This window comes from Cyprinus carpio, chromosome A3, assembly GCF_018340385.1.
Source record: "Cyprinus carpio isolate SPL01 chromosome A3, ASM1834038v1, whole genome shotgun sequence".
NCBI classification, from domain to species: Eukaryota; Metazoa; Chordata; class Actinopteri; order Cypriniformes; family Cyprinidae; genus Cyprinus; species Cyprinus carpio.
Genome location: NC_056574.1, coordinates 16,230,567 through 16,245,736, shown reverse-complemented (window position 1 = coordinate 16,245,736; position 15,170 = coordinate 16,230,567).

The window sequence follows — 15,170 nt, the reverse complement described above, 5'->3', positions numbered from 1 at the left end:
TTCCCTCATGTTGGGTCAGCAAGCTTTAATAGGTGACTTAAGGCCTGTTCTCACCAAGACAAATGCTTAGTGCAAAAAATCAGGGTGATAACATCTTGGCTGCATCTGAAATCGCATACTTCCCTGCTAGGTGAAAAACAGTAAGTGAGGAGGAGTATGTCGAATTCACAATATTTATAAAACAGTAGGCAAAAAGGACCCGGATGATATTAAATTTTTGGCGAGATTTTGAAGTGCACATCCAGTTGACACTTTACTTTCCCATGGGAGAGGGTTTGTGAATGGCATTGAAGCCATGCATTAATGCATGCATTAACACTGATAGGTCACATGACAATGACAACATGGTGAATTTAGTACATATTGATTACATTCATACTACACACATGTATATTGCACAAACTTTTTTAATGGTTGTGAAGTATGCCATGAACACCCCAACTGCTAAGCAACATTAAATATCAGAGGAAGCGGCTTTAGTCTCCATACTCTTGTATTCGTTGTTGTTTGATAAACACCACAGTGAATACAAAACTGCGAACGGCAGACAAACTGATTGAAAACACATTCAGTCTTTGACAGCATGTGGCGCTTAAGAGTATAAATACCCCAGTAATACCCCTTTCTTCTCTGTTACAAGTGTCAGAAATTGAAGATGCCCTGGGGTATTTTCTGCTTTTTTGCAAGCGCCACCTACTGCCATGGAGTGAAATTGCATTTTCATTCAGCCTATCTGCCTTTACTCATTGGTCTGAATGGACTAATCTTATGTAAAAATCTGTCTGAATTCTTGTATCAAACATTTGCGTTGGTGTGAACTAAACTATTGACTGTAATAGTTGACTTAACTCAGTACATGTCATTACTAAGGCCTTACTTTCCCTTACTGTGTTTAGAATAAGTTTTTATCCATGCATTCTTCCTGTTTGGGCTGGTATCATTAGAAAAGTTGTGTGTACACAAACCCATTAAATTAACTTTCTCGAAATTAACTGTCTTCAGTACCACTGCTACACGCACAGTTATTTCCTAGCAGTGAGAACAATGAGTTATTGCAGTATAGCTTGTTTCTAATAAGTCAGTTCTTTCTCCTATTTTCAATTTTGTTGGAAATGTAATGATCCACTATAATTTTCATTGTGGTAAATGAACTGATTCTTTGCTATGGAATGAAAGATGATATCAATAATGAGAAACAAAAACAAAGCTGTTCTGATTTGTTTTGTTATTTTTTTCTTTCAAAGGGTGGTTTTAGGACAAAACTGTTAATAGAGTTTGGTGCAACTCTCAGCATGATACACACATGTGACCAGCAGAGGGCAGTAGTGTGGCAGCAATGTCACCAGACCCTGTGGCTCAGCACTGCATTAGAAAATGTGAGCAGAATGGAAAAGGATCTTCCATTTTACCCACATGTTCATGGCGGATGGCTCCTTATCATTTTTCACATGTATGAAGTCTGTTTTCAACTATTTTGATTTTCTGTCACACTGAATCCAGTGGCAGTGAACATCACCCTCTGATTGCTCCAAGTACAAATACAAAATAATGTGCTTTTCAGATGCTATTGCGTCTATCTGCATCGCAAGTACAAATTCTATCTCTCTGGGTCCACGTGCAACACAATCTCAGTCACGTTTTACATGCTTCAATACATACATGAAATCAAAAAACAAACAAACAAACAAACAAAAAACTTGACCACAGTATCAGTCAGCAGATGGATCACATGACCCCCACTGTCTTCACTCTGATAGGTCAGTTCCTCCATCCACATTTGCATAACATTTTAATATTTACATAAACTTTGGTCGGCAGCTCTCTTTATAAATGAGTGTTTTGGTCAATTTTTACAGTTGTTAGATGGACTATACATAACGTAATTTGGACTATACATAACGTAACTATATCGTTATCGTCCTTGGTGTAAGGTGGCCTTTCCACTGAGCATTATAAATGCATCGATGCAGGAGCAATAATAGCGTAGTGCGTCATGCCGTTGTTCCACTTCAGTTCAACAGAATTCACAAATAACGCCAACATTCATTATACGTGCGTATGTCCCACAAGACTTTGTTATGTAACTCCGACTGAGCCAGCAGTTGCTTACATTCCCTCCCGGAGAACTCCCTTTCTAGTACACACCTGGCATAAGGAGTGCAAAAGATGGCTTTTGGCAGTTTGCGAACAAACAAAACCTTTTGGGTGTGTGGGCGTGTGACCTTGGGACACATGCCCATTTTCCAACTGGGTCAGCAGTAACCTTCACTTGCAACACAGAGCCTGTGCTCTTCTCCAGCACAAGAATCTCATGCCTGGGGTGGATGCCTTTCCCGTCTTCAGGCTGCACGTGGGAGGGGAAGCGTTTGTGCTTGTTTGCCGTGGGAGTGAGAGATTGATAATTCTTCTGGCACCTGTGACCTGCCTCGCTTTCTGCCGCTGCCAGCTGCCTGGTCACATCACGGCCACATGAGGAAGATGCTCTGTGACAGAACAGACAAATTTTCCAGCAAACACTGTTCTAGGCCACTTGTTCTACTCTTCAGCCGTGCGACATTATTGTGTACGTAGGTGCAATTCCGGCTGTCATGAGTTCTGTCGGATGAAGCCAAGTCTCGATTGGACCCCGAGCACAGTTGAATCTTATTAGTTGTGCTTGACTCATGTGTCAGTAGACTGCTGGAGTAATGGCGCTGAATCCCACCAGATCATTTAAACTCAGCTCCTAGTGTTATACGTCCAAGTACACCTCTCCAAGTGTCATGTTCTCATGTTCACTGAAGCGTTTAAAATTATGTAGCTTTATTCAGGATGAAAACAAAGCAACTGGACAAGATACATTTGAAATGAGCAACAAAAATTGATTGGCTGGTTGAATGATTTGATTGACTGCACGCAGTGGTTTAAATAGTTGTTTAAATTAAATAGGCTTTGCATTGTGGAGAATTGTAGTGTTCAACTTTCACACAAACATTAAGTTGTTTTCAGTTGATCATATTGTACAATTATTATGGATTATTGTAGTACTTATCTGTACTACACTGTAAAAATGATTTTCCAAAGTTGTAAAGAAAACTGATTATCGGAGTATGTTTTATAATCTTTCTACTTCAAAATTCCATGTTTAATTCAATGTGTTACTTGCAGATTTTTTGTAATTGTTTGTGAAATGTAGTGATTTCTACAACTATTTCCTTTTTTCGGTGTAGACAAAAGTGATCCTAGATCCTGGTAAAGTGGGTTGTTTAAAGGGTTACGACCGTTTCATAACCAAGAACTATAATAAATATAACTATATTGTAGTCAACGAATGATAACACTGTTGCAGGCTGCGGTTTTGTCCTCTGCCACTTTTAATGCTCAAACTTTTTGTTGTACGAATTCTGATCGGCTATCAATATTTTTATCATTCATCAGCTATAAAAGATCTTTGTGAAAATGATTCTAATGATGTTGTTTCTCTGTGTCGGTGTTGCTATAGTTGTGATGTGGACTTATAGTGTAAGAAAATATTTATTAAAACTTCATAGTTACCAATTGGTGATCAATGAAACAAGGAAACAAGAAAAGAAAAAGGTAATGAAATCTGTCAAAAATAACAACTTGCTGGATAGATAAAAGATGAGAATAATAAACAATACGAGTAGTAAACAGTGAGCTCTTTTGGTTGTAGTTCAGCTTTGATGATGATGCACCAACATCATTCATTTAGATATGCCTTGAGTTTGAAAGTCTTTTCTTCTTCATCAAAGTAGATGACTTGTACCCTTATGGTGAGCTAATTCTAGAAAATTAATCTTTGATCACTTCAAACAGATGTGATTGCTACATGTTTCTAATGTACGATAGAGGGATGTTTGTTATAAATGTCTGAAATGATCTGTATCAGTGTGCATATAAAAAATTAATTGTACATTGTTCAGTTCTGTATTCGTTGTTCTCACATTTACGTTTAGGAGACTTATTTCCACACTTAGAGACATTTTGCCAATACAAGATCTGTACAAGTTCGATATGTGCAAGATCAATACAAGAAAAAAAAATCTGTTTTTATGACTATTAATGTTAACATTTCACCTTAAGGTGAAGTTTTGAATAGTAATTAGAACAGTAATAAAATTAAAACTTGAAAATGGGGTTAGTAGATTATCTTAACGTGTCTGAAGGTGCAGTTCTTCAGTTATGATGATTTTAGTCATAATGATTATTATAACTATTTTTGTATATTCAAATGTATACTGTTAATTGTATGCTAATTATATGATAATGCATGCCTTAAATGTTTATAATTAAAACTTTGCACACTGACAAACACTTACATTTAACACTTTAACAACGAACTACTTTAAAAAAAGCACATTTTGAATCACACCACCACGATATTTTTATTATAACATTCTTGCACACTAGGCGTCTTATTTGAAGTCCACTGCAAACAGACAAACAGTTCTACCTCTTTATCAACGAGGCTTACTAATACCATTGTGTTTGGAGGTTAGCCTCATTCTGAATGGACATCAAGGAAAGTCAGAAATTAAGCTGAAGAATTATAAGTGAACTGGCTGAAGGATCACATTTCCCCATAAGCTCCTTATACTACCTCCAACCTCACAGCTCGGCTATTTAATTGTTTTCTATTATCTGCTGATGAACATTCCCATTGGCACTGTGTGCTGTCAGTCTATGGAATAGTTTAGCTGATTGATTCTTTGACACCAGTGGAGTGACAGATTTGTACTTTCTATCATGTTAATAGTTTGCTTTATGATCTAAAACGATGGCATTGCTTAGATTTTAGCTATTTTTTTTAAGTGATATTTTGAAAATGTCCATTTTCACTGACTGCACAAACCTTATTTTCTTATAGAAACACTGGAATGGTCTTAAATGTCTTCTAGTACATGTTTCAGACCAGTTTAGAGTCTGCAGGTGAACTCATAGGTAGCTGTATTTGTGGTTTTCGAACTTATTTTTTTAGCTAGCTGCCAAGGCAACGTTTCTAATTTGTGTTTAGTCTCAATTGAAAGTACTAAAATACCTAAAACTAAATAAACCCTAACCCCAAATAGAATACAAAATAATGATAATAGAAAATACAAATAAAATTCAAAATATTAACAAAAACTGTAATAGTATTTCATAGATGCTATAATAATACTGCTATAAACACAAAAAAGTGGTGCCTCACCTGCCAAGTTATCTCAGGTGAACCTATTTTTGATTATGCATAAACCCTGTCATTTCTCCCATTGGGGGCAGCTGTGGCCTAATGGTTAGAGAGTTGGACTTGTAACCGGAAGGTTGCAGGTTCGAGTCTTGATGCTGGCAGGAGTTGTAGGTGGGAGGGAGTGAATAAACAGCGCTCTCTTCCACCCTCAATACCCATGGCTGAAGTGCCCTTGAGTAAGGCACTGAACCCCCAGTTGCTCCCCGGGTGCTGGATATAGCTGCCCACTGCTCCGGGTGTGTGTTCACGGTGTGTTCACTTCTCACTGCTGTGTGTGTGCACTTGGATGGGTTAAATGCAGAGCACCAATTCCGAGTATGGGTTACCATACTTGGCAAATGTCACCACTTTCATTGTCAATATACTGTTTAACTTTAAGGAACACAGGCCTGAAAACTGTCATGATCAAACCTCTCCAGCTATTTTGAATGCAAACAATGTCTTTTTTCTTTCGACAGACACAGAAAAACAAAACCTCAGTGTTTTACAATGTTTAACTTGGACAGTTTGCCATCACTTAAATCTACAGTGGCCATCTCAGAATGTGTCAAAGATTATTGTCTTTAAACCTTGACGACAGCATATCTCAAAAAGAAACATGACTCCATTCTGTCTTCACAAGCACATCAAAGATGCTTATCAAAGGAGCTCTCGTAACACCTTCTCAGAGAAACAATGGAAATTAGACATCAGGCACCACAAGAATTATATTGATTGCTTAAGAATCTGTGTCAGTGTTTTTCCTTGAACTGAAAATAGAAGAGGAAGCAATTAAATCACAAACGATTGTGTTTTCTTTTGTTACTATAACTTCAATCCATTTCCCTCAAAGGCACAAATAATGGTATATTATTGATACAGTATATTAACAACTCCTGTTCGCGGTGAAGTGAATTTGGCTTGTCAAATGTTTTTCTGTACAGTAATGCTGCATTAAACGATTCAATTCCACAGTGGAAGAACTCCATGTTCCTATTTCACACCCTGTTTGACGGTCATAATGGTAGAATAGGTTTCCTGAACTTTATGTAGCATCGCAGCCTGTCCTCAGGCACCAGAAATGCCGTCACACACTCAGGGGCACAATAACCGCCCCACCTGCGCAATAGAGATGCTTCCTTAGAGGTTGACGCTCCCTTCTTGCCTTCATTAAAGCACAGTCATACATCTTCCATGTGCATCTGTGGTGTACAGGGAGCTATGCCTTCATCCAGAGAAGCTTTCTGACATACTGTAGACACTGTATCATCTGTGGCAAGTTATCAGCACTGGGCTAACCCATTTTGAGATCTAATGGGCTGGGGAAAGGTAACCCCCCCCACTTAACAAAAGAGCCCATTGAGATCTCTTGTTCTCTGAGAGATGCACTATGACCTGTCAATTACATGACTCCTGCACCATCCCTGCACTGTTGCTATAAGAAATCCACCAACTAAGGGCCTTGAACAATTAGTCAATTTGTCAACCGTGGCCTGCAATTAGTTGCATGATTCTCGGGATATGTGATGATTTTAAAAGTAGAAATAAAGCACGTAGTTTTGGTTACTATATAGGGACATCTATAACTATAAAATTAATGTGTTCATTTACTTATTAAATATAAGTAAAAGTGAATATATATAAATATATATATATATATATATATATATATATATATATATATATATATATATATATATATATATATATATATACTCCTGTTCAAAGGTCAGTGAAAGGCAAGATTTTCTTTTTCCCTTATTCTCATCAAGGTTGTTTCTATTTGATACTGTGAAAACTGTAATATTGTGAAATAATATTACAATTCAGAATCACTTTTTTGTATTTGAATATGTTTAATATTGTAATTTATTCTTGTGATGTCAAAGCTGAATTTTCAGCATCATTACTCCAGTCTTCAGTGTCACATGATCCTTTAGAAATCATTCTAATTTGCTGACTTGCTACTAAAGAAACATTATTAAACATTATTATTATTATTATTATTATTATTATTATTATTATTATTATTATTATTATTATTATTTTTTTTTTTTTTTTTACTTTTGAACCAAAAATATTTGACTAAACTTTTGAATGGTAGTGTAAATGCATTTTTTTGGTCCAAAATTTGAACAAAATGCACAATTTAAGTGTTCAAACTTGAATATGCTGGAATTTTATTAAAAAATATACTGAACATATTATTTTAAATGGAAATGTCAATATAAAACATAAACTATAGACAGTAGACTGTTTCTATTAATTACTAGAAATATAGGGATAACTCAATAATTCATGAAATTCTATAACGAAATCTACATCTATGATAGGAATAGACAATTCTCCAAGCCAGTTCACATAGATATATGGTCTGGCATTCCATGCCCATGAAGCTAAAAATAAGAACAAAAATGTATCTGGTTTAGATTGATGTGCTCACAGATGTGGGTGAAATTATTTCACTATACATTTAGAGATCAATTTAGAACCACAAAAAAATGCTTATGGTTAGACATTTGATCTAAGGAAAATCTGAGAGTGTTGGGGGATGTCAACGAGATTGGCAAGATTTCTGGGTTCAAACAGAATATAAATTGGTGTTGTAGGCAAGTGTTGACCTCTAGTGCTCTGGTGCCACTTGTTGCTTTCCAGATCCCTTTCGAGCACATGGATGCAGCCAGTGTCAGTGGGGACTTCGGTACATGAGGATTGTGGTAATTGAAACAATCTGCTACCACGGCCTCCAATGGAAGGAGGTTCCAAGGCTTGGCAGTGTGTTTGAGGTCAGAAGCCAGGAAAGATGTCTTCTGTTTCCTTGAGCCCTATTAGGGATCTGCAGGCCTCGTCTGATGGGCTGAAGCCCTGGTCTGGTCGACTCTTGGCCTACATGTCTGAGTGGGTCCTTAGGAGATTCCACTACTATCATTTGCTTTCTTTCTTGAATTGACAATGCTCCTTCAGCATTCCTTCATCATAGAGATGAAGTCGTGTAGATCCAAAACTCTCTGTCAGTGGTTGGATTGTGAATCAAGTGAGTACCTTTGATGAATTTTCTAACAATGCCATGCCATTAAGTCAAAACCATCTTGATACAGCGATCTTGTCATTTGGGAGGTTTATTTTATACAACTTACTGTATGTGGATACGGGTATAAGTTGGCTTGTTACCACTACTGCAGTTTAAATTTAGTTTTTGCTTTGCCAACACAGACTCCTTTTTTTGGTGACTTGCCTCTGAATGTAGAAAAAAACAACAAACAATATTATTCTGGCTGCCTTAGCTTACAAATGAAGAAAAACTTTTATACTACACTTTTTATGAAGTTAAGTCTTCATTATGAAATGTTGTAAAAACCAGCATTTTTTTTTTCAGCTTTGTTTTTTCTAAGTCAGTCTACATTGTTTGTTCTAACATTCTTATTTTATGTTAGAGGGTTTTAAAAAAAAAAAAAAAAAAAAAAATATATATATATAAATATATATATATATAGATATAAAAAAAATAAAAAATTTAGAAACACTTTACAATAAGGTTTCATTTGTTAACATTAGTTAACCATGGACTTGCAGTGAACAATACTTTTGCAAAGAAAGGTTAATACATTTTCTAAAAATGCATATTGTTAGTTCATAATGTTAACTAATGAGACTTTATTCTAAAGTGTCACCAAACATTAGAATCATGCACAGGAAAATGTCTTTTATGAATTTTGATAATCTGAATGTACAGCATGTCATCATTATATTCAGTTTAGTTCTGTTCTAAGACTTTTAGTTTGTATACCCTCATTTCTTCCTTTGTTTTGATTTCCCACCACTCTTTAGTTTCCATGGCCACCATCATTATTAGTTCCGTGTTTCATTAAAAGGAAAGGAAAGGACATGACGTGTGGCATCCCATACTAGAAATTTGTGCTCTGCATTTTACCCATCCAAGTGCACACACACAGCAGTCAGCAGTGAACAAACACACACACACACACAGAGCAGTGGGCAGCCAATGCTGTGGCACCCAGGGAGCAGTTGTGGGTATGGTTCCTTGCTCAAGGGTCTCACCTCAGTTGTGGTATTGAGGGTGGAGAGAGCACTGATTATTCACTCCCCCCACCTACAATCCCTGCCGGACCTAAGACTCAAACCCATGACCTTTGGGTTACAAGTCCGACTCGCTATCCATTAGGCCATGACTGCAGGGAACTTTACTCATCTGCATTTGTCTGTGTGTCTGCAAACTCGGTGACGCGGCCAGGGTGATTTGAACTTTAAACCAAGTGCCTATAGAGTGCAACAATGTGGTTCTGGATGAAAAACCCTATTAATTTTACATATTTATTTAAACTACTTGATTTAAATTACTTAAAATTTTTGCAATAAACATTACATATTGTTTCAATATAAACACCATCTTTGAAGGATTAGTTCACTTCCAGAATAAAAAAATATCCTGGTAATTTACTCACCCCCATGTCATCCAAGATGTTCATGTCTTTCTTTCTTCATTCTGCTAAGAAATTAAGTTTTTTTTTTGTGGAAAACATTCCAGGATTTTTGTCCATATAGTGGACTTCAACAGTTACAAAACGGTTGAAGGTCCAAATTGCAGTTTCAGAACAACTTCAAAGGGCTCTACGCGATTCCAGCTGAGGAAGGGTCTTATCAAGCGAAATAATCTGTCATTTTCTAAAAAAAAAAAGCATAACGTAGGTGGAAGTACCGGCCCAGTGTTTACAAAGCAAACGTGCAAAGAAAGTCAAAAGCCCTTTACAAAAAAAGGTGAAACAACAATGTTGAATGATTTTGAAGTTGGAGGAGAAAATGAGATTGAGTTTTTCACCCTACCCTACCTTTTTGAACCGGAGTACACAGACAAAGAGCTAACCGTGCGTGATCTTTCCAACGTGATTAAATAATGCATGAATTTGCAGACGAGCATTGCGGAAGTGAAAGTGAAAAGGTAAAGTGAAAGGACTTGGGGAAGTCGTGGCCTAGTGGTTAGAGAGTTTGACTACTAACCCTAAGTTTGTGGGTTCGAGCCTTGGGTCGGCAATAGCACGACTGAGGTACCCTTAAGCAAGGCACTGAACCCCCAAGTGCTCCCCGGGTGCCGCTGCATAAATGGCTGCCCACTGCTCTGGGTGTGTGTTCACTGCTGTGTGTGTGCACTTGGATGGATTAAATGCAGAGCATGAATTCTGAGGATGGGTCACCATACTTGGCTGTATGTCATGTCACTTTTTCACTTTTTAAGTGACATGACATGTTGTCAAATGTGGTGACCCATACTCGGAATTAGTGCTCTGCATTTATCCCATCCAAAGTGCACACACACAGCAGTGAACACACAACTCCAACTCTAACCATTAGGCCACGACTCCCCACTTGTGGAGTTACGGACTTCCCCACTTGCGGAACTAGTGCAAGACAAGCATTTGTGTTTAAACAGTATATAATTTTTTGTATTTTTTTTTTTAGAAAATGACCGATTGTTATTTCGCTAGATAAGACTGTTATTCCTTGACTGGGATGGTGTAGAGCCCTTTGAACCTGCATAGGAACTGTAATTTGGACGTTCAACCCGAGTCACATTGAAGTCTACTAAATGAAGAAAAATCCTGGAATGTTATCCTCATAAACCTTAATTTCTTTGCGACTGAAGAAAGAAAGACATGAACATCTTGCATGACATGTGGGTGAGGAAATTTTTATTCTGAAAGTGAACTAATCCTTTAAATAAACTTTTTTTTCATTTTGTTAAGTACACAGTGTTCTATCTTTATTATTTTTGCCAGTTTTTTTTTTTTTTCATTTTTTTTCTTATAATAGTTTTTTGTGTTGTTGTTCACCCTGTAGCTGATTGGTTTGGTTCATGGCTTATAATTTTTCAACAAAAGTACTTGCAGAACCAAAGCCACTGAAAAAGTGGAGGGCACTGTTGCACTCTATAGACCGTCAATGATAGCATTATAAATTGTTTTATTTATTTATTTATTTTTTTTAAATTTTATGGTTATTGCATAGGTTAAAATCTATACCTGTTGTGACCATCAGGAACTCAAGCTAGAGAGTGTCTGTGCGCTGTATATTTGGAGTAAACCTGACCTAGAAGTCCAGTTTCCGCTCTTTAGCAAACAGTGAATCTGAACTTGCTCTGTCTGTCATCCTGATCATATTTAATTCATCCTTTTATTCAAGGACTTCCCCCTCTTTAAAATATGATTCTATATGCCCAGAAATTTCATATACAGTTATAATAGCTGAACGAAACTACCTCGTTAAACTTTTGTTTTTCACCTAAAAGAATTCCTTGCTTAAAGCACCCCTCTGCCCAGGGTTTAATTGTCTTTTTATCACCCATATTAGAATATGGTGTTAGTGTAAGGCCTTCCTGCACTGCATCGTCTGATAATCCTTAACCTGCCAGTGTCTATCTGATTTAAAGGGGTCATATGATGCGATTTCAAGTTTTCCTTTCTTTTTGGAGTGTTACAAGCTGTTCGTGAATAGATAAGATCTCTAAAGTTACAAAGACTAAGGTCTCAAACCCGAAGAGATATTCTTTATAAAAGTTACGTCACTGTGTGGGAAGATTTGCATAACACCGCCCAAATGTTTACACAAAGAAAGAAGGCGTAATTTTGATTCTCGCTGTAGTATTGCCACCGCCATGTTGTGGAGATGCTGTGTGTTTCGTTGTGAAAGCGAAACTTCTTTGTTTGGCCTTCCAAAAGAGGACAAAACTAGAAATCAGTGGTTAAGTTGCATTTAAAACACTGTTCCAGAACAGTTCAACCCAAATATACAGATGTGTGCATTGCATTTTACAGAGGACTGTTTCCTGATCCTGGAGGAGTAGCCTACAATGCCGTCTGTTCTGACTCACAGCCTGTAAGTAAGATTTCATATTTAAAGTATTTGCCACTGATGATTCAAATGTGAGTTTTGAGCAGTGTAGAGTAGCACTTGTTCTTTGTCGTTTCTCCGATCACAAATGCAGACTTGGTTTAATGTTTACACGGCGCGATACGCAACGCAATGCTTAAAAAGACAGTATAAGTCATTATAACCAGTAATTATGTCCCCACTGGATGCAACAAATGCCTCTTTTTATTGTTTTTGTCTTGTCGCACCGGGACATGACATCACAGTATGGTAAGGGGCGTAACATTTCCGTCACATACTTGAGGTATTCAGTCAATCACAACACACTGGATAGCTGGCTAATCAGAGCACACCTCGCTTTTCAGACCGATGAGTTTTGTAAAAATCGATGTGTTTCAGAAAGGCGGTGCATAGAGGAGAAACAATAATGTACAGTATGTGGAAAATAATGTTTTTTGAACCTTAAACCACAACCACATAAAACACATTTCATTACACCAAATACACAAAATAATGTTTTTTTTTAGCAACGCTATATGACCCCTTTAAATTGCCATGGATAATGTGATCATCTTGTCAGGCATTTAGCACACTCCAGAACAGAGGAATAGGAGGGAGTGCGAGAGTGAGCACGGGAAGGGAAAGCGTCAGGCAGGTCTCAGGTGATCTCTGCAGAAGTGTTAACTCATGTAATAGAACAGGGCCATGCTCCTTCAGCTGTAACTCAGCATACATAAATGGCCACATAAATCCTACATTCATATTGGAGTCAATGGACTCCCATTAAAGAGGCTTGGGCTTGGGCAGATGCATTATGTTTTCCGGCTCATTTAAACGTTTTGCTCTCTTTTTGTTTTTCCTTTCCGAATTAGACATGCTTTGTTGCTGAAGATACGTCCACAGAGGAGGACTAAGTGTGATGGGTCTAATTTGAGCTGTTGAGATAGGTGTGATCATGTTGTGAAACAGTCCATCTGTCTCCCTCTGTACTCATTGATTGTTTCGGGGGCGAGGTGCTTCATTATTGTGTTGCAGCTAATGCTGTCCATGAGTTTTGTAGGAAAAAAATGAATAAATATAATACCTCCTCCTCTCCAAAAAACTTCAGTTTAAGACACCGTTAAATATGATTTGCCCCTGCTTGCCATAAATGAATTGCTGAGCCATAATCAGAAATCCAAACCATTATCTTCCTTCAATGACAGTTGAAGGAGGCTTCCTCATCAAAGCTTTTTAATTGGATCAAATTATGGGCAGCGAGAGCCTGAGCCTTTCTTGAGTTCATGAAGTCTAACTTTCAAATCACTTCTAATAAGACCTCCGTACTGAGTGACAGAGGCAAAATGCAGTAATTTTGCCAACACTGGAACTGAAAAAATGGCTTTAAAGATTTGTTGTAAATTTTTCACACCCAGTTTTCTCTGAATCTGAACATAGTTGATTGAAAGCCAATAGCTGACTGGACCCTGCAATCATTTGCTCATAAAATGTAAAATTTTTTTGACCTTTAAAACGTAATACTGCTCCATATTAATATAATAAATACATATATTATGTCTTTGTATCGAGGCACTTGAGGATTCGGTTTTCTTTCCGTGCACTCAAAATCCATTAAACATAACTTGACAATACATTTATGTTTTGTTTTACAATGTAAACTGCACACACTCACAGCTCAAACATTCTTATCTAGTTACTTATTAAAAACATACGTTTTCAAAAATTAACATAACTGCTTCAAAATTTGTCTCTTCAGTATGGATGCATGTAATTTATGTTGTAGAATTAAATGTAAAAGTATCGTCAAGTTATGTTTATTACAGGCTTTATTTTACTAATTAATTGAAAAACCCCATTATAAAACCCCATAGGAAAATCTCGAAGGAACCCGCGGTGAATTACTCTTTCGGATTCTGATGTCATAGTTCCCCCACTCTATTGTGGAGTCGGAGGTTATGGTGATATCAACATTTGTCTGATGATTTTTATTTTTTAATGGAATTTTGAAGTGTTTATTATAAATAATAGATAATTTTTTTAATTGCATGTGTCCTCATAAGCAATAACTTGACTTCACTTCTCTCATGATGTGTTCTCTAGCGCAAGAGCAGTGCCTTCCCTCCAGCTCACATGAATTAGCAGCAATTAGCAAATAACTGATCTAACGATTCTACTAATTCCAGATGGACAGTCAAGTGCCGCTTCCTAAAATTTTTCTAGTTCAAAAAGCCATTTCACTTGGATATATATCACAAAAGGAAAAGACTATTTCCATTTCATGTGGACTGGAGAAGTCTAGCATGCATCACTAGTTGTTTCCTAGGAAGATTGAGTTATGACAGTGATTCAATTTTGAGGTCCAAAAAAAAAAAAAAAAACCCTTAAAAATGAAACGCATCCATGGATGATTAGTTCACGAAATCAATAACACGCATTTGCAAAATGTTCATTTTATGCCAACTAGTACCAAACATCGTGTAATGAAGTAAAAGACTCATAATAGAGTAAAGACAAGTTGTATATGTTAAAATATGTGGCATGCTTGGCCATGTCAAGTGCTAAACTTCTGCATATGGATAACAACTGGTATTACTGCAGATGGCGGAGTGCTTTGTTGCTCAGAATAAAAACTGCATGTGTGGCGGCATGCTGTCATTGGATCTGTGTGCTGCTTTTGTGGTGAGCAATGGTACAGGGAGTTGAAAAGGAAGCCAGCATCCAAATGAGGCCAGTGCTCTGGTATCTCAGAGCTCAGCGAAGGGGACAGAGCCAGGGGTGAAGGAGATGTTCCTAAGCCGGGCGCTGCTGTGGTCATCATTCACACTTACCCTGTTGACAGTACACCATGGCAGGGCTACTTATCTTGTCCTTGCCACAGAGAGAATGTGAGCTCTGCTAATGTCCTGCACAAATATGCACTTTTCTTTCCAGTCCTTGTGGTGTAATTGCTGTTTAAACCAGCAGTTATATACTGTATGTGTTTGCGCCAAAGTGCCTTACACGTGCTGTCTTTTTTCTTTATTAAAGGGTTTGGTTTAGAGATAATGATAAGAAAGTAATCTGCCTATGCAAAAATGCAAGG